We start from the raw sequence: 14,995 nt of genomic DNA on the forward strand, positions 1-14,995 counted from the left end.
ATACATTTTGGTACTAGGAATAGAGTACTGCTGTAACAAATACCAAAAAATGTGAATGTGGCTTTGGAATTGTGTGATGGGTAGAGGCTGGAAGAATTTTGAAGCCCATGCTACAAAAAGCCGAGATTGCTGTGAAGAAACTGTTGATAGGTATAAGGACATTAAAGATGATTCTGGTGAGGGCTCAGAAAGAAAAGAGGCAAGCAGGAGACAAAGCTTCCACCTTACAGAAATACATGAATAGTCATGAACAGAATGTTGGTAGAAATATGGATGATAAAGGCCATTCCAGTGACAACTCAAATGGAAATGAGGGAAAGGTTATTGGAAATTGAAGGAAAGAAATCCTCATAATAAAGCGTCAAAAAACTTGACTGAATTGTGTTGTACATGAATTTGGGGTGAGAAGGACATCAATTTAGGGGGGGCTGGGGGCCTCATTCCCTGTACCAAAACTTGTGTTAGTCTACTAGGACTACTATAATCAAATACCATAGACTGGTTGGCTTAACTAACAGAAATTTATTTCTTACAGTTCTGTAAGGTGGGAAGTCCAAGATCAAGGTTCTGGACAGTTAGCTTTCTGGTGAGGGCTCTATTCCTGGCTTGCAGATGGCTGCCTTCTCACTGTGTCCTCAGGTGATTTTATTTCTTTCTTTTTTCCTCACCAGAGGGGAGAGAGAGCTGCAAGCTCTTTAGGGTCTCCTCTTATAAGGGCACTAATCCCAGTGGACCAGGGTCCTACCCTCATGACCTCATCAAAAATATTCAGTGTATAGCAGGCACACAATATAGTAGGCACTCAATAAGGATTTTTTAAAGTAAACTATATTAAAGGGTATCAAAGAAGGAAAAAGTGGCATTCAAGATTGAATAGGTAGAATGCACCTTAAAACAATATTGAGTGTCTGCTATATGCAGGCTTTCCTTTAAAAACCTAAAATACTTTTTCTGGAACTTTCTAAAACATATCACTTTTCTACTTGTTTTATAGAATTACATTTGTCCTACCTCATCGACTGGACTATAAGCATCCCAGGTCAGGATCTATGTCTGATTTATCTTGTGTCTTCTACAGTGCCTAACACAGTGCCTGCTCTAATGCTGTATGTCAAAACAAGGGAATATGTTTTCTCTCTTTGCATTGGACTATACAGAAGTTTATATTTCTTTTTCACAGTTACCACATTGCCATAGTTATTTGTTCTCATGTGTGCTCCCCATACTCAATTTTGAGCATCTGAAGGGTAGGGACCATGTTCTAGTCATCTTTGTACTCCCACATCTGTTACGGGGCTGGGTATATAATGGGTATTTGTTAACATTTATTTATCTACCCAACATGATACCAGAAATGTGGTCAATGCTGAATAAAGAGTTGATGAAGTATTTAACAGTTTCCTGACTACTGCTTTATCTCCATTCCTGTTGCCAGCATTAATGGTCTGGTGTCACCACTGCCGTCCAATATCACTGGTATCAGCTGGGAAATCAACTCAGTTGCTGCTACTGCTGCCATCACCAGCAATAGTCTGCTTGCGTCACCACCATCATCACAGCTACTTGTTCCCGGTACTAAGCATGCTGTAGTCACTGCTACCATCTCCACCACTGCAGCTGCTTTCACCAGGACCGGCTTGGTTTGTCCTTCATATTCCACTCATATATAGAAGTATTTGTTTCTTCTGAGCCCTCATGCTGTTAATTTTTCTCCAGTCTTTCTCATAATGGCTTCTGCCTTATTCAGCTTCCATCAGAGCATCAGTTGAGTGGGTGGTACTACTTTGCTTCTCAGGGGGAATGGCACTTTAATGATTCAATCAAGTAGTTGCTCTTTTTGCTGTCAGAAGAAGCCTCTGTATTATCTTCAGGGAACAATCTACAATAACCCTAGATCCCTCTCCTTAGCTGTGACTGTTAGCTCATATGTATACTTTATGCACTCATTTGCCACCTTTCTGCCCACTCACACAGATTCATCAGATCTTTCCATCCTCATCAACTTAGTTCATTGCCACCCACAAGAATCTATGTCATTTGCAAATGTAGAAACATTGCTTTGCGCTTTAATTTATAAAGATATTGCATATAGGTTATACTAATTGTGCCCTGCACAAGGATGCTGGGAGAAGTGGGGGCTGAGATTCAGCCTGCACTTTGTTCATCACAGTCTAGTGTTAGGTTGTGCCTGCCAGGAGAAAGGTATTCCTTTTTCTGATTTGCATGAAGATGCTGGCCCATCACTAAGTGACCCTGGTCATGCAGACCTGATCTTTGCACTGGTCTAGCACTGAACCTGAGATCCTCTATGCTATGCTTGCCTATCTTTACCTTTTGTTGTTTTTCCTAACCAGTGGAAAATAGCCTCAACTCCAATAATGAGGAGGAGACTCAATTTTGTTAAATTTTGAAAAAATATAAAACCATAAAAAATAGTTTCTATACCTATCTTCCAGTTATCTATTGCTGCTTGGCAAACTGTCCCAAATGATAGTGGTTTAAAACAACTATTTTATTACATCTCACAATTTTGTTGCTGAGGAATTTGGGCAAGGCTTGATTGACTCTTTTCTTCTGCTGGTGTCAGCAGAGTTTACTCTCCTGGTGGATGGCTGGTCTGGTGGGTTCAGGCTTCACTCAGTGTCTGACACCTTGGTGAAGATAGCTTGGAGACTGGAATCATTTGAGACTATCAAGTGGAGCACCTTCTTGTGGCCTTCCCAGCATAGCAGTCAGGGTAGTCAGACTTATGTGACAGCTCAGGGTTCCCTGCTAGTGTGTCCTAGGAGTCCCAGGCAGAAGCTGCAAAGCTTTCCAAAACTTCACTTCTACCATGTTCTGTGGGTCAAACACGTTAGTAAGAACAGGACAGATTCATGGGGGAGTGAATTAGACTCCAACTCTCAATGGAAGAAGTAGCAAAGAGTTGCAATTAGTTTTAATCTACCATGATCTTCTACCAAGATGTAACCAAAGTTGTATTTTGCCATATTTACTTGTGATGCAATTAGAAAAACATTTTCATTATAGAACCTTGATAAAATAAACATCATATCTAAAAGTGAAATATTAGCAGTTTTCTTTTTGAAGTCAAGAACTAGTCAAGCTTTTCAGGTTTATTACATGTTACTGAAGTGTTAATAAGACAAAAAGGAAAATAAAAGGACAGTGGAAACAAAGAAGTAACTTTTTATTATTTATAGACAATATGTCTCCATAGAAAATCCAAGAAGATCTATAATCTAGTTCTAAAAAAATAGTTCAGCAACATTGTGGATAGAAGGATAACACGAATCTCAAATTGGTCCCTTGTGCTTTCTAAACTATTGGCTATTTTGTGATCCTCTTGTTCTTAGGTCTGATGGATGCCCTTTTATTTACTTCATTCTTCCTTCAGCATGGACAACTATATCAGGTCTTAGCTGTTGGTTGTGTGACCTCACACTTTCCACTTGAGGGTGGAGGACATCTTGTTGCCAATATTTGTTGCAGAGTTGTCCATGGGTGTTTTTTTAATTAATTAATTAATTAATTAATTTTTGGGTGTGTTGGGTCTTCGTTTCTGTGCGAGGGCTTTCTCCAGTTGGTGGCGAGCGGGGGCCACTCTTCATCACGGTGCGTGGGCCTCTCACTGTTGCGGCCTCTCTTGTTGCGGAGCACAGGCTCCAGAAGCGCAGGCTCAGTAGTTGTGGCTCATGGGCCTAGCTGCTCCGCGGCATGTGGGATCTTCCCAGACCAGGGCTCGAACCCGTTTCCCCTGCATTGGCAAGCAGATTCTCAACCACTGCGCCACCAGGGAAGCCCCATGGGTGTTTTCATGTACAGTTGTGCTATTGGTTTTTATGTGGGGATTCAGAGAGATAGAAAAGCTATGCTATCTTCATTATTATCTTCCCGGAGTACTTGTAGTTCAATAGCATTTTGATCTAGTCGCTACCCATTTGTGTAACTCCCACTGTTTTATATATATATGCTTCATTAACGTTTTTCTTTTTAGTACTTTGAAGATTTCCCATTGTTTATTGATTCAAAATTTAATTTTTCCGATTTATTTTTCTAAATGTCATAAGTATTTTGTCACAATTCCCTTTAAATGTTTGGTGATCTACTCCTTTATTGTACATTGCAAAATTTTGCCCCTATTAGAAGTGAGACTCACAAGAGTCTAATTCCCCCAGCCCAGTTCTTCTCTGGAGCACTTCTCATGGGGAGGCTTATGGACTCAAGTTAAAAGAAAGTGCTGAGATGCATCTATTTGACGGGCCTGGAGCAGTTCCTGTTTGCTAAGGTTTCCACTACAGATGCAAGAAAAAAGTGTCCTCACATTTTCCGTCTGTCTGATTGTGGCAGCCCAGATTGAATGGGGGAATACAGGAAAAAATTGCAATTCACAAATAAAAAAAAAGTACTGAGGCACTACCCTTAGACTCTGAAATTGCGCTGTGAAATTAATAACTGGGAGGAAGATTTTTCTGAAGTATAACACACTGATGAGCTGAACTGATAAAGTTTTTTACATAGTGGTAAATTTTAACAAACAGTGTGTTCAATCTGTTATAGAATAATAGGTGCTCAGGGATCAAAAAGACCTTGAGAGGTCGTACAATTAATAACACTCCTGGAGTCAGAGCTGCACATGGTCCATCTCTGGTCCAGTTTCTGGCAGATGAGAATCAATGCTGTGTTTAAAGGTCTCTTGTGAAAGAGATGAGGTATTGTTTTATAAAAACCTATTACAGTATCTAAAAACTTTGACTCTGATGAAGCCTACCATTAGCCAGAATTCTGCAGAACTCAATGATGCTTAACGCCAAAGTAACTGGATATTTATACAACAAATATTCTAGTAGGCAAATCTCAAAAAACATACCTTATTTCCCTCACATATTTTTTCATCAACAGTGGTATATTTTTAAAATAGTTTTCATAATATAAGTTACATAGCTTTTTAGAATAAAAAATGATAATTATGTACCTTCACATACATGCTTTAGGACACTTGGTTAAGCAACAAGCAATCTGTGTCTTGATAATCACCTCAAAAGGCTTGCAAACTTCACAATGTAACTGGACAACCATCATGGAAATGGATATGTTGCCTGCAAAAGAACATTCTGACAGTCAAGACATTAAATAGAACATAGCACACAGTTTCAAGCACTGCTTTCTGGCAAGTGAAAACTGTCTAAAAACCACTGATGTATTTTGACTACAAAAAAAAAAGAGAAAGAAAGGAAAAAAAGAGAGATGTAGCAGTGTAGTTCTTCTGTAAATAGCATTTCTTTTCCAAAGTGAGACTGACTTGGGCAAGCTTGAAAGCAGTGTGAGGAATAATTCTTCCCTTTAACTGTTAAGAAAAAATATGAACTAAAAAATACATTACTATAACATATAGGGGCTATGGAGGATGAAATAAAGGGAATGAAATGAAATAAAAGGAAATGAATGAAAGAGAGTGAAATAAAGGCAAAATCATCTATGCATTATTGCAGTCTTCTGAGGCAGCAAATGTGAAAGAGGGCACTGCAAAGCCACTTCATTTTTACACAGGCCAAGGATCATTGTCACTGATTACCTGGGCACCCTTGATGTCTGATCACTTTATGAGAACACACACCACAAGTTTCCTACCCTCTAAGAGAAGGTAATTCCTTTCATATTAAGTACCATAAGAAAATGGACAATCAAACTCTAGAAAACTGCAGCTATCTCAGCCACTTGACACTTTGCATAAACACTGTGGCTTGGCAAGGCAGAGCATTAGAGCAGGGTCAAAAGGGCAGCTCCCTTTGGTCCCATGCCCCTGGCAGCATTTCCTCAAGGCAGGTGTCCAAGCCCCTGCCAGGGAAAGCTGGCGGCTGGGCTCCCAGGGTGTGGCATGGCCTCCTTTCACACCCTGGCTTCCCAGACAGTTCTCCCCCAGCTGCCAAGACTCGACACCTGCTGCTGCTCCTTTGCTGTGCTAGGTTTGTTATAAGAACTTTAGGACATGCAAAGTGGAGAGCTATCTTTCTCTCACACTTTAAAAGAGATGGGCTTAACTAGGGAAAAAAATGGAGGTGGACTAATTTTATATAATGTAGACCAAATTCTTTTTCTTTTGGTGGTAAATTTATATCTTGTTACTTTGGGAAAATTTTTGGCCCAAGGTTTGAAGAGTTCCCTTTCCTTCCTGCATTGGGGTCCCAGAGACCACCCCCAGGTTTGGTGGCTCACTAAAAGAACTCACAGGGCTCAACATGTACTCATAGCTAAGATTTATAACAGTGAAAAGATACAAAGCAAAATCAGCAAACAGAAAAAGCCCTTAGGTGAAGTCCAGAGGAAACCTGTCTCAAGCTTCCAAGAGTCCTTTCCTAGTGGAGTCACACATGACGTGCTTAATTCCTCCAGCAATGTTTTGTGACAACACGTGCCAAGTGTTTACCAGGGAGCCTCAGAACCCTAAGCTTTTATTTGATGCTGGTCATGTAGGCATGCTCTGCCTGGGAGGTCCCAAAACTCCGGACTTTCAGAAGGAAAGCAGTTGTTCAGCATAAATCACCTTGGTTGTACAAGCAGTATAGGCCACTCTTATCAGTTAGGGAGTTTTTTTATCTTTCTTTTTTATTGAAGTACAGTTAATATTCAATGTTGTGTTAGTTTCTGGTGTACAGCAAAGTGATTCAGTTATATATATATATATTTATTGAGGTATAGTTGAATTACAATGTTGGGTTATTTACTGCTGTACATACAGCAAAGTGACTCAGTTATATATATATGTATATATATATATATATATTCTTTCCATTATGGTTTATTACAGGATACTGATTATAGTTTCCTGTGCTTACAATAGGACCTTGTTGTTTATCCATTCTATATATATGTAATAGTTTGCATCTGCTACTCCCAAACTCCCAGTCCAACTCTCCCCTGCCCTCTCTCCCCCTTGGCAACCACAAGTCTGATCTCTATATCTGTGAGTCTGTTTCTGTTTTGTAGATAAGTTCATTTGTGTCATATTTTAGATTCCACATATAAGTGATATCATATGGTATTTGTCTTTCTCTTTCTGACTTACTTCACTTAGTATGATAATCTCTAGGTCCATCTGTGTAGCTGCAAATGGCATAATTTTGTTCTTTTTTATGGCTGAGTAATATTCCATTGTATATATAAACCACATCTTTTTTAACCATTCAACTGTCAATGGACATTTAGGCCATTTCCATGTCTTGGCTATTGTAAATAGTGCTGCTGTGAACATAGGGGTGCATGTATCTTTTTAAATTATAGTTTTGTCTGGATATATGCCCAGAAGTGGGATTGCTGGATCATATGGCAACTCTGTTTTTAGGTTTTTGAGGAACTTCCATACTGTTTTGCATAGTGGCTGCACCAATTAACATTCCCACCAACAGTGTAGGAGGGTTCCAGTTAGGGAAAGTTTTATATCACTACAGGGGACTGGTTACCAGCCAAGTTCCCAGATACCAGTTAAGGGCCAACCTTGCAAGGAGGCCTTTCTAAGGATAGGCAGTCTCAGCCTTCTGTGTTACCTCTTTTCTGCAGAGTCCACCTTCTTGGCCAAGGCATTTTTAGAGCAAAATTATTTTCAGTAGGACCCCATGCAGCAGGGTGAAAGTATCCTGTAATATTGACTTTTGTTATGCCCTCTAGGGGTCCTGAATTTAGCCAATTTAAATAAATCCCATTAAAAATAAAGGTGATTCTTAGAAAGCTAGGTGGCTTTCTCCTTAAGTTTTTGTATTAACCTTTTTTTAACCTGGCCTGAGCCATCGATTCAAGCACAACACAATCCTGACTGGTAAGTTGAAGCTGACCTGCGTGCCTTCCAGGACTGAGATGGTCCATGATAGTCAAGGTACACACAGAGAGTACCCTTGGAAACAAAAAGTGTGCAACTGTTAAGCCACCCCAACAAGGACACACATTAGTCAGGCAATACAGTTTAACGAGGCTTCCAGTGTGGCTTCCCACTGTGGATCCTTCTGCCTTAGGGCTTTCTGTCCAGTCCAAATAATTCAGTTGAGTCCCTAGTTTTAGAAGGATTTCCAGAAGGCAGTCAGTTTCAATCAGTTTTGCTTGTCTTTGACATCAGTTCATTTGCCTCATGAGTGGGGACAACATCTACAGGTGTTCTTCGTGGAAATTTAGGAGCTGGGGACATTCCCTGTTGTGTCACAGTCAGTGTTGTTAGGTGTGCTCATAGGCTCAGCAGTCAGTTTGAATTCAAGGCTTACAGCATCTTGGGAAGGCAGCATTGGCATTCAGGAGTGGTTCTTTTTTTTTTTGGCCGTACTGCGCAACTTGCGGGATCTTAGCTTCCAGACCAGGGATTGAAACTGGGACCCCGGAAGTGAAAGCGCTGAGTCCTAACCACTGCACTGCCAGGGAATTCCCCCAGGAGCAGTTCTGAAAAACAGCAGTTATAAAAAACAGAAATCATTAATGCCTACCTTTCCCTGCATCTCCCAGGTGCTGGCTTTTTGTTTTTTCTGTGTTTTTACAAAATCAGTGTGTCTCATACAGTAATCTTAACTTTACATTTTTTTCCCAATCATTTTTTATTCTCATCTAGACCTTTCAGCAGGAAGTGTTTGGTATAAAGAGAGTGTTGAGAATTTAGCTAAGCTACTCCACGCTGTTGCTGCCTCAGCATCTATTTTGTTTGGCCAAGCAGCCAGCAGTGACCTTAAACTGACACTAGTCCCCTCAGGCAAACCCATGCCCCAGATGGCAGCTCACAGAGTCACAAGGAAATGTAAGTTCCTGATATGACCTCCCCAACAGCCCTTGTGATCAACAATCTCCACTGCCTTCCAGGGCCTTCCCCTATATGCTCCTTAGATAAGACCAATAAGACCTTTGTGGGATTTATCAGAACCCTGCTCTTCTGGTTTGAATTGACCAAATCAGGCCTAAGCCTGGGAACCACAAAGCACTCTACCCGTAGACTCTAATAAAAACGTGTTCCCCAGGTCCTGCTTCTCTCTGTCTGCACTCTGCCTTGACCTCCCCATGTGGTCCCTGAAAGCATGCCAGGTATTTCCTCCAGGACCTGTGAGTAATAAACTCCTCTATTTTATTTCCTCTTGTGATCTACTGTTGAACTGCAGCTCACCACCTGATACCCTGCACTCCACTTAATAAGTATTAATTTAACAAATCCAAACAGAGGAATAGAAAAATTTGCATAGAAAAACAATTTTAATAAACTTAGCCAGAAAGACACATCATGTTCAGGAACTGGTAGGACAAAATCCTGAATTTTCAAGAGTTTTCAGAATGTGTTTACATAACTCTGACACCTGTCATCCTGATCATTTATTCAGTAAATAGCCCAGAAAAGACCAATCTCTGTCTGGGGACAGCTATGTGAGTGAAGTAGAATCAGGTTATCAGTCCATTGTAAATTTCAAATAATCTTAAAATCCAAACACAAGTCAACAGCAGTGAGACATGCCTGGGAAGGGGATGAGAACCCTATCTGTTAGGAGTGGGTGCAGAGGTCCCACTCCCCGTAATGTGCTCTCTCCCAACTTGGAGCTTTCGACAGGAATCACAAGTTAGGTTTCTTGTGATTAATCATCTCAGATGCAATTAGTTCCTGCATTATACAGATAGAGCCACTAGAAGCTTGGTTTCATATGGTCCCGTCAGAGAACAAGCACTTTCCCCAAGCACTTTCCCATGGGCATCTGCAAGATACCTATGTGGTCCAGTCAGCATCCATAATGTTTTTATAGTTTATGGCCCCATAGGGGGGGAGGGTCTTAAATCTGCAATAGTCCCAAAGTCTGAGTTCTGTTCATTGAGCCTATGTCTGCTTCTAGAGGTCCATCACAATCCTTATGGACCAGCACAATCATTATGAGGTTTCATCCTACCGTTAGGTCCAGGCAAATAGGATTTCTGAATTCAGGATTCCAAAAAGGACTTTTCTTCTTAAGCAGCAGCAAAGCCAAGAGACTACTGGGCCAGACAGTGAGGTTTCAAGTCCTTCTAAGCCCCTTTTACGTTGTCAGACTTAAAGTCCAAATTGACCCACTCAAAAATATGCACATTAGGCTGGAAAATCATCAGCCTCTAAGGGTTAGACATTTGCTTTTTAAAAAATATCTTTGTTGGAGTATAATTGCTTTACATTGTTGTGTTAGTTTCTGCTGTACAACAAAGTGAATCAGCTATATGCATACATATATCCCCATATCCCCTCCCTCTTGAGCCTCCCTCCCACCCTCCCTATCCCACCCCTGCAGGTGGTCACAAAGCATCGAGCTGATCTCCCTGTGCTATGCAGCAGCTTCCCACTAGCTATCGATTTTACATTTGGTACTGTATATATGTCAGTGCTACTCTCTCACTTCCCAGCTTACCATTCCCCCACTGTGTCCTTAAGTCCATTCTCTACATCTGCATCTTTATTCCTGCCCTGCCACTAGGTTCATCAGTACCGTTTTTTTAGATTCCATATATGTGAGTTAGCATACAGTATTTGTTTTTCTCTTTCTGACTTACTTCACTCTGTATGACAAACTCTAGTAGACATCTGATTTTATAAGAACTTATTAGCAAACTAAAACCTGCCTTTTAAAATGCAAAAGTTGATTTTCCTGTGGAGATTTTCTCTCCTTTTATGTTGTCTACCTTTTCCCATAGACTCCAACAGGTAAAAATCTTAGCAAAAATAATCAGTTGTGAGATTTTGATAGCCAAAGAGTTTAAATTTTAACCCACCCAGCAAAAGAGTTTAAATTTTAACCCATTCCAGCAAAAAGCAAGGAATTTATGTTCTACTAACACCGTTTATTGGGCAGCTTTCCCTGACTGCAATAATCCCTCTAACATGTATGAAATTACAAGCATATAGTATTTTACATTTATTTTTATCATACATCCAGAAGCAATAGCCACAAAATAAAAAGCCATTTTTTTGAAAGTCTCTCTCTCTTTCTCTCTCTCTCTTTTTCATTGCAAGTTTACACAATCCCCTAGCAGTAAACTCAATGCTTTCAGGATTGACATTACAGCTGCTTAGAGATCCCATCTGGAATGCAAGGGGCTGCTGTACCAGTGGATAAAATGTTGTTTTCCCCTTCTCCTTTATTTCTGATTTATCTAAAGCTTGCCTTGGCACTGACAATCTTTTCCCCTCCCATCTGGAGGAGAGAACAAAACCCTAAGGCATCATCCAGGCTGCAATTGCAATTTTTAATCTCCTCACTTCAGCTACCATTGCCCAAAGCAGCCAGCACATTCAATGAGCCAATCCTCTGGAGTTGGATGTATCATTTAAAAATTTCATAGGTAATCTCTACCTTTCATAGCAGACATCATCTCTGCTGCCGTTTCATATCACAGATGACTAGGTAGCCACTTGGCATTGAAAGTTTATCATTATGTCCCATTCATCCTTTTTCTAAATACTGCTTTAGCCATATTTCAGTGAGTTGGGCTTGTTTTAGTGAATCCCATTTCTGATACCAACTGCCACCCCCAGTTTGGAGATTTGTTAGAAGAATCCACAGGACTCATCGTATAGTTGTATTTGTGGATAAGGTTTATTACACAGGATACAAAGGATACAAAGCAAAATCAAAAAGGGAAAGGCATATTGGGTGAAGTCTGAAGGATACCAGGAATAAATTTCCAAAATTCCTTTTTCCAGGTAAATCTCATAGGATGTGCTTAATTCCACCAGCAATGAGTTGTGGCAACACGTGGGAAATGTTTTCTACATGTTCATTAAAGACTTAGTGCTCAGGGTTTTTCTGGGTACTGGTCATGTAGGTACCCTACTGTGAACTGAATATCTGTGGGCCTCCAAAGTTCATATGTTAAAGCCTAATCCCCAATGTGGTGGTATTTGGAGATGGGACCTTTGGAAGGTAAATAGGTCATGAGGCTGGAGCTATCAGGAATGGGATTAGTGCCTGTGTGGTTAGTTTAAATGTCAATTTGACTAGCTATGCGGTGCCCAGATTAAACATTATTTCTGGGTGTATCTGTGAGGATGTATCTAGATAAGATTAACATTTGAATTGGTGGGCTCAATAAAGTAAATAGGCCAATGTGGGTGGGCATGATACAATCAGTTGAGGGCTGGAATAGAACAGAAGGCAAAAGAAGGAGAAATTCACCCTTTTTTCTTGCCTTACTGCTTGAGCTGGGCGATCTCATCTCATCTTTTCCTGCTCTTGGACTGGGACTTATCAATACATCACTGCTTTCCCTGGAGGCCTTAGGACTCAGACTGAATTACGCCACTGGCTATCTTGGGTCTCCAGCTAGCAGATGGCAGACGGTGGGGCTTCCCAGTCTCCATAATTGTATGAGCCAATTCCTCATAATAAATTCTCCATATATATATATACCTTCTTTTCCTGCACATTTTCCAATATCTAAATTGTTTCTTGTTTTTTTTTTTCGGTACGCGGGCCTCTCACTGTTGTGGCCTCTCCCGTTGCGGAGCACAGGCTCCGGACGCGCAGGCTCAGCGGCCATGGCTCACGGGCCCAGCCGCTCCGCGGCATGTGGGATCTTCCAGGACCGGGGCACGAATCTGTGTCCCCTGCATCGGCAGGCGGACTCTCAACCACTGCGCCATCTGAGAAGCCACCTAAATTGTTTCTGTGTATAAGGCATTAAGGGGAGGGCACAGAAGTCCAAGAAACCGATATTACTCAAAGAGGTTTTAAGATAAAGTCCTATTTCCTTTTCCCTGAAATACTTTGAAGTAATAATTAGATATTATCTGCTCTGGTTTCTCCATCCCCTGCCCACAGATTTATTTTTGTTTCAGAAATTGGAAGAAAACACACTTCTGTCTTAGGAGGAATAGAAAAGAAGAGGTCCATCCATAGTCAACTTTTGTGGACAGACCTGGTCCTGTTTCCCCAAGAAAAATTATTTGATTTCTTTCTTTAATAACAGAGACAACTAACAGCGATGACATAGAATTATGTATTTTCTTTTCTCATCTGGGTCATTGAGAAGTCAGGCTTCTTCCATTCTTTAATAAAAATATTACAAAGTAACAAGCATGCACCATGTTATTTAAAGCAAGAAATAAAAATGTTGCAAGCCATTTTGTGCTTTGGTTACTTTCCCTTAGTAACACAAGTTGTAGAATAGTGCTCTAGGTACATTGGTTACAGTTAAGCCAGTTTTTACAGCTCAAGGAAGAATTTTTTTATGGAAAATGTCCAAGAATGCCTCTATTTAAAAATGCAAGATTTAACTGCACAGCTACATGTAAAAGAATGAAATTAGAACACTACCTAACACCATACACAAAAATAAACTCCAAATGGATTAAAGACCTAAGTATAAGACCAGACACTATAAAACTCTTAGAGGAAAGCATAGGAAAAACACTCTTTGACATAAACCACAGCAAGATATTTTTTTTTTTTTTTTTTTGCGGTATGCGGGCCTCTCACTGTTGTGGCCTCTCCCGTTGTGGAGCACAGGCTCCGGACGCGCAGGCTCACGGGCCCAGCCGCTCCACGACATGTGGGATCTTCCCGGACCGGGACACGAACCCATGTCTCCTGCATCGGCAGGCGGACTCTCAACCACTGCGCCACCAGGGAAGCCCAAGATCTTTTTTGACCCACCTTCTAGAGTAATGGAAATAAAAACAAAAATAAATAAATGGGACCCAATTAAACTTAAAAGCTTTTGCACAGAAAAGGAAAGCATAAACAAGACAAAAAGACAACCCTCAGAATGGGAGAAAATATTTGCAAATGAAACAATGGACAAAGGATTAATCTCCAAAATATACAAACAGCTAATGGAGCTCAATATCAAAAAAACAAGCAATTAAAATAAAAAATGGGTGGAAGACCTAAATAGACATTTCACCAAGAAGACATACAGATGGCCAAGAGGCACATGAAAAGATGCTCAACATCACTAATTATTAGAGAAATGCAAATCAAATCTATAATGAGATATCACGTCGCACTGGTCAGAATGGCCATTATCAAAAAATCTAGACACAATAAATGCTGGAAAGGGTATGGTGAAAAGGGAACACTCCTGCGCTTTTGGTGGGAGTGTAAATTGATACAACCACTATGGAGAACAGTATGGAGGTTCCTTAAAAGAGTAAAAATAGAACTACCATATGACCCAGCAACCCCACTACTTGGCATATACCCTGAGAGAAAACCATAATTCAAAAAGAGACATTCACTACAATGTTCATTGCAGTACTATTTACAATAGCCAGGACATGGAACCAACCTAAATGTCCATCGACAGATGAATGGATAAAGAAGATGTGGCACATATATACAATGGCAAGTACTCAGCCATAAAAAGAAATGAAATTGAGTTATCTGTAGTGAGGTGGATGGAACTAGAGTCTATCATTCAGAGTGAAGTAAGTCAGAAAGAGAAAAACAAATACCGTATGCTAACACATATATATGGAATCTAAAAAAAAAAAAAGGTACTGATGAACCTAATTGCAGGGCAGGAATAAAGACACAGGCTTAGAGAGTGGACTTGACACGGTGGTCAGGGGGAAGCTGGGGCAAAGTGAGAGTAGCATGGACATATATACACTACCAAATTTAAAATAGTTAGCTAATGGGAAGCAACAGCATAGCACAGGGAGATCAGCTCGGTGCTTTGTGACCACCTAGAGGGGTGGGATAGGGAGGGTGGGAAGGAGGCTCAAGAGGGAGGGGATGTAGGGATATATGTATGCATATGGCTGATTCACTTTTTTGTACAACAGAAACTAATTGTACTGTGAAGCAATTATAATCCAGTAAATATCTATTAAAAAAAAAGAGAGAGTAGTATTCCAGAGTAGTGTTTCCCAAAATGTATTCCACCACATATTAGCTCTAAGAGTTGACCTTTGAAAAATGGATCCCATGGTCAAATAAATCTAGGTAATGTAGCAAAGCTATTCCTCCCTCATAGAGTTTAACCATTAGTGCATTAAAGGCTCTGATAAGTACAGCTA

At 40.4% G+C, this 14,995-nt stretch overlaps 1 non-coding gene across 1 annotated transcript; it reads left to right on the top strand.

Annotated features, from left to right (window-relative positions):
- The first annotated feature begins 4,245 nt into the window (after positions 1 to 4,245).
- On the top strand, positions 4,246 to 4,376 carry LOC115802370 (small nucleolar RNA SNORA31). The gene has a single exon (XR_004022840.1). It is a non-coding gene; the product is annotated as a small nucleolar RNA SNORA31 (small nucleolar RNA).
- The last annotated feature ends 10,619 nt before the right edge of the window (positions 4,377 to 14,995 follow it).

Source organism: Delphinapterus leucas, chromosome 4 (assembly GCF_059928025.1).
Source record: "Delphinapterus leucas isolate spDelLeu-1000000601 "Yukka" chromosome 4, BTC_Dleu_Yukka2, whole genome shotgun sequence".
Lineage (NCBI taxonomy): Eukaryota > Metazoa > Chordata > Mammalia > Artiodactyla > Monodontidae > Delphinapterus > Delphinapterus leucas.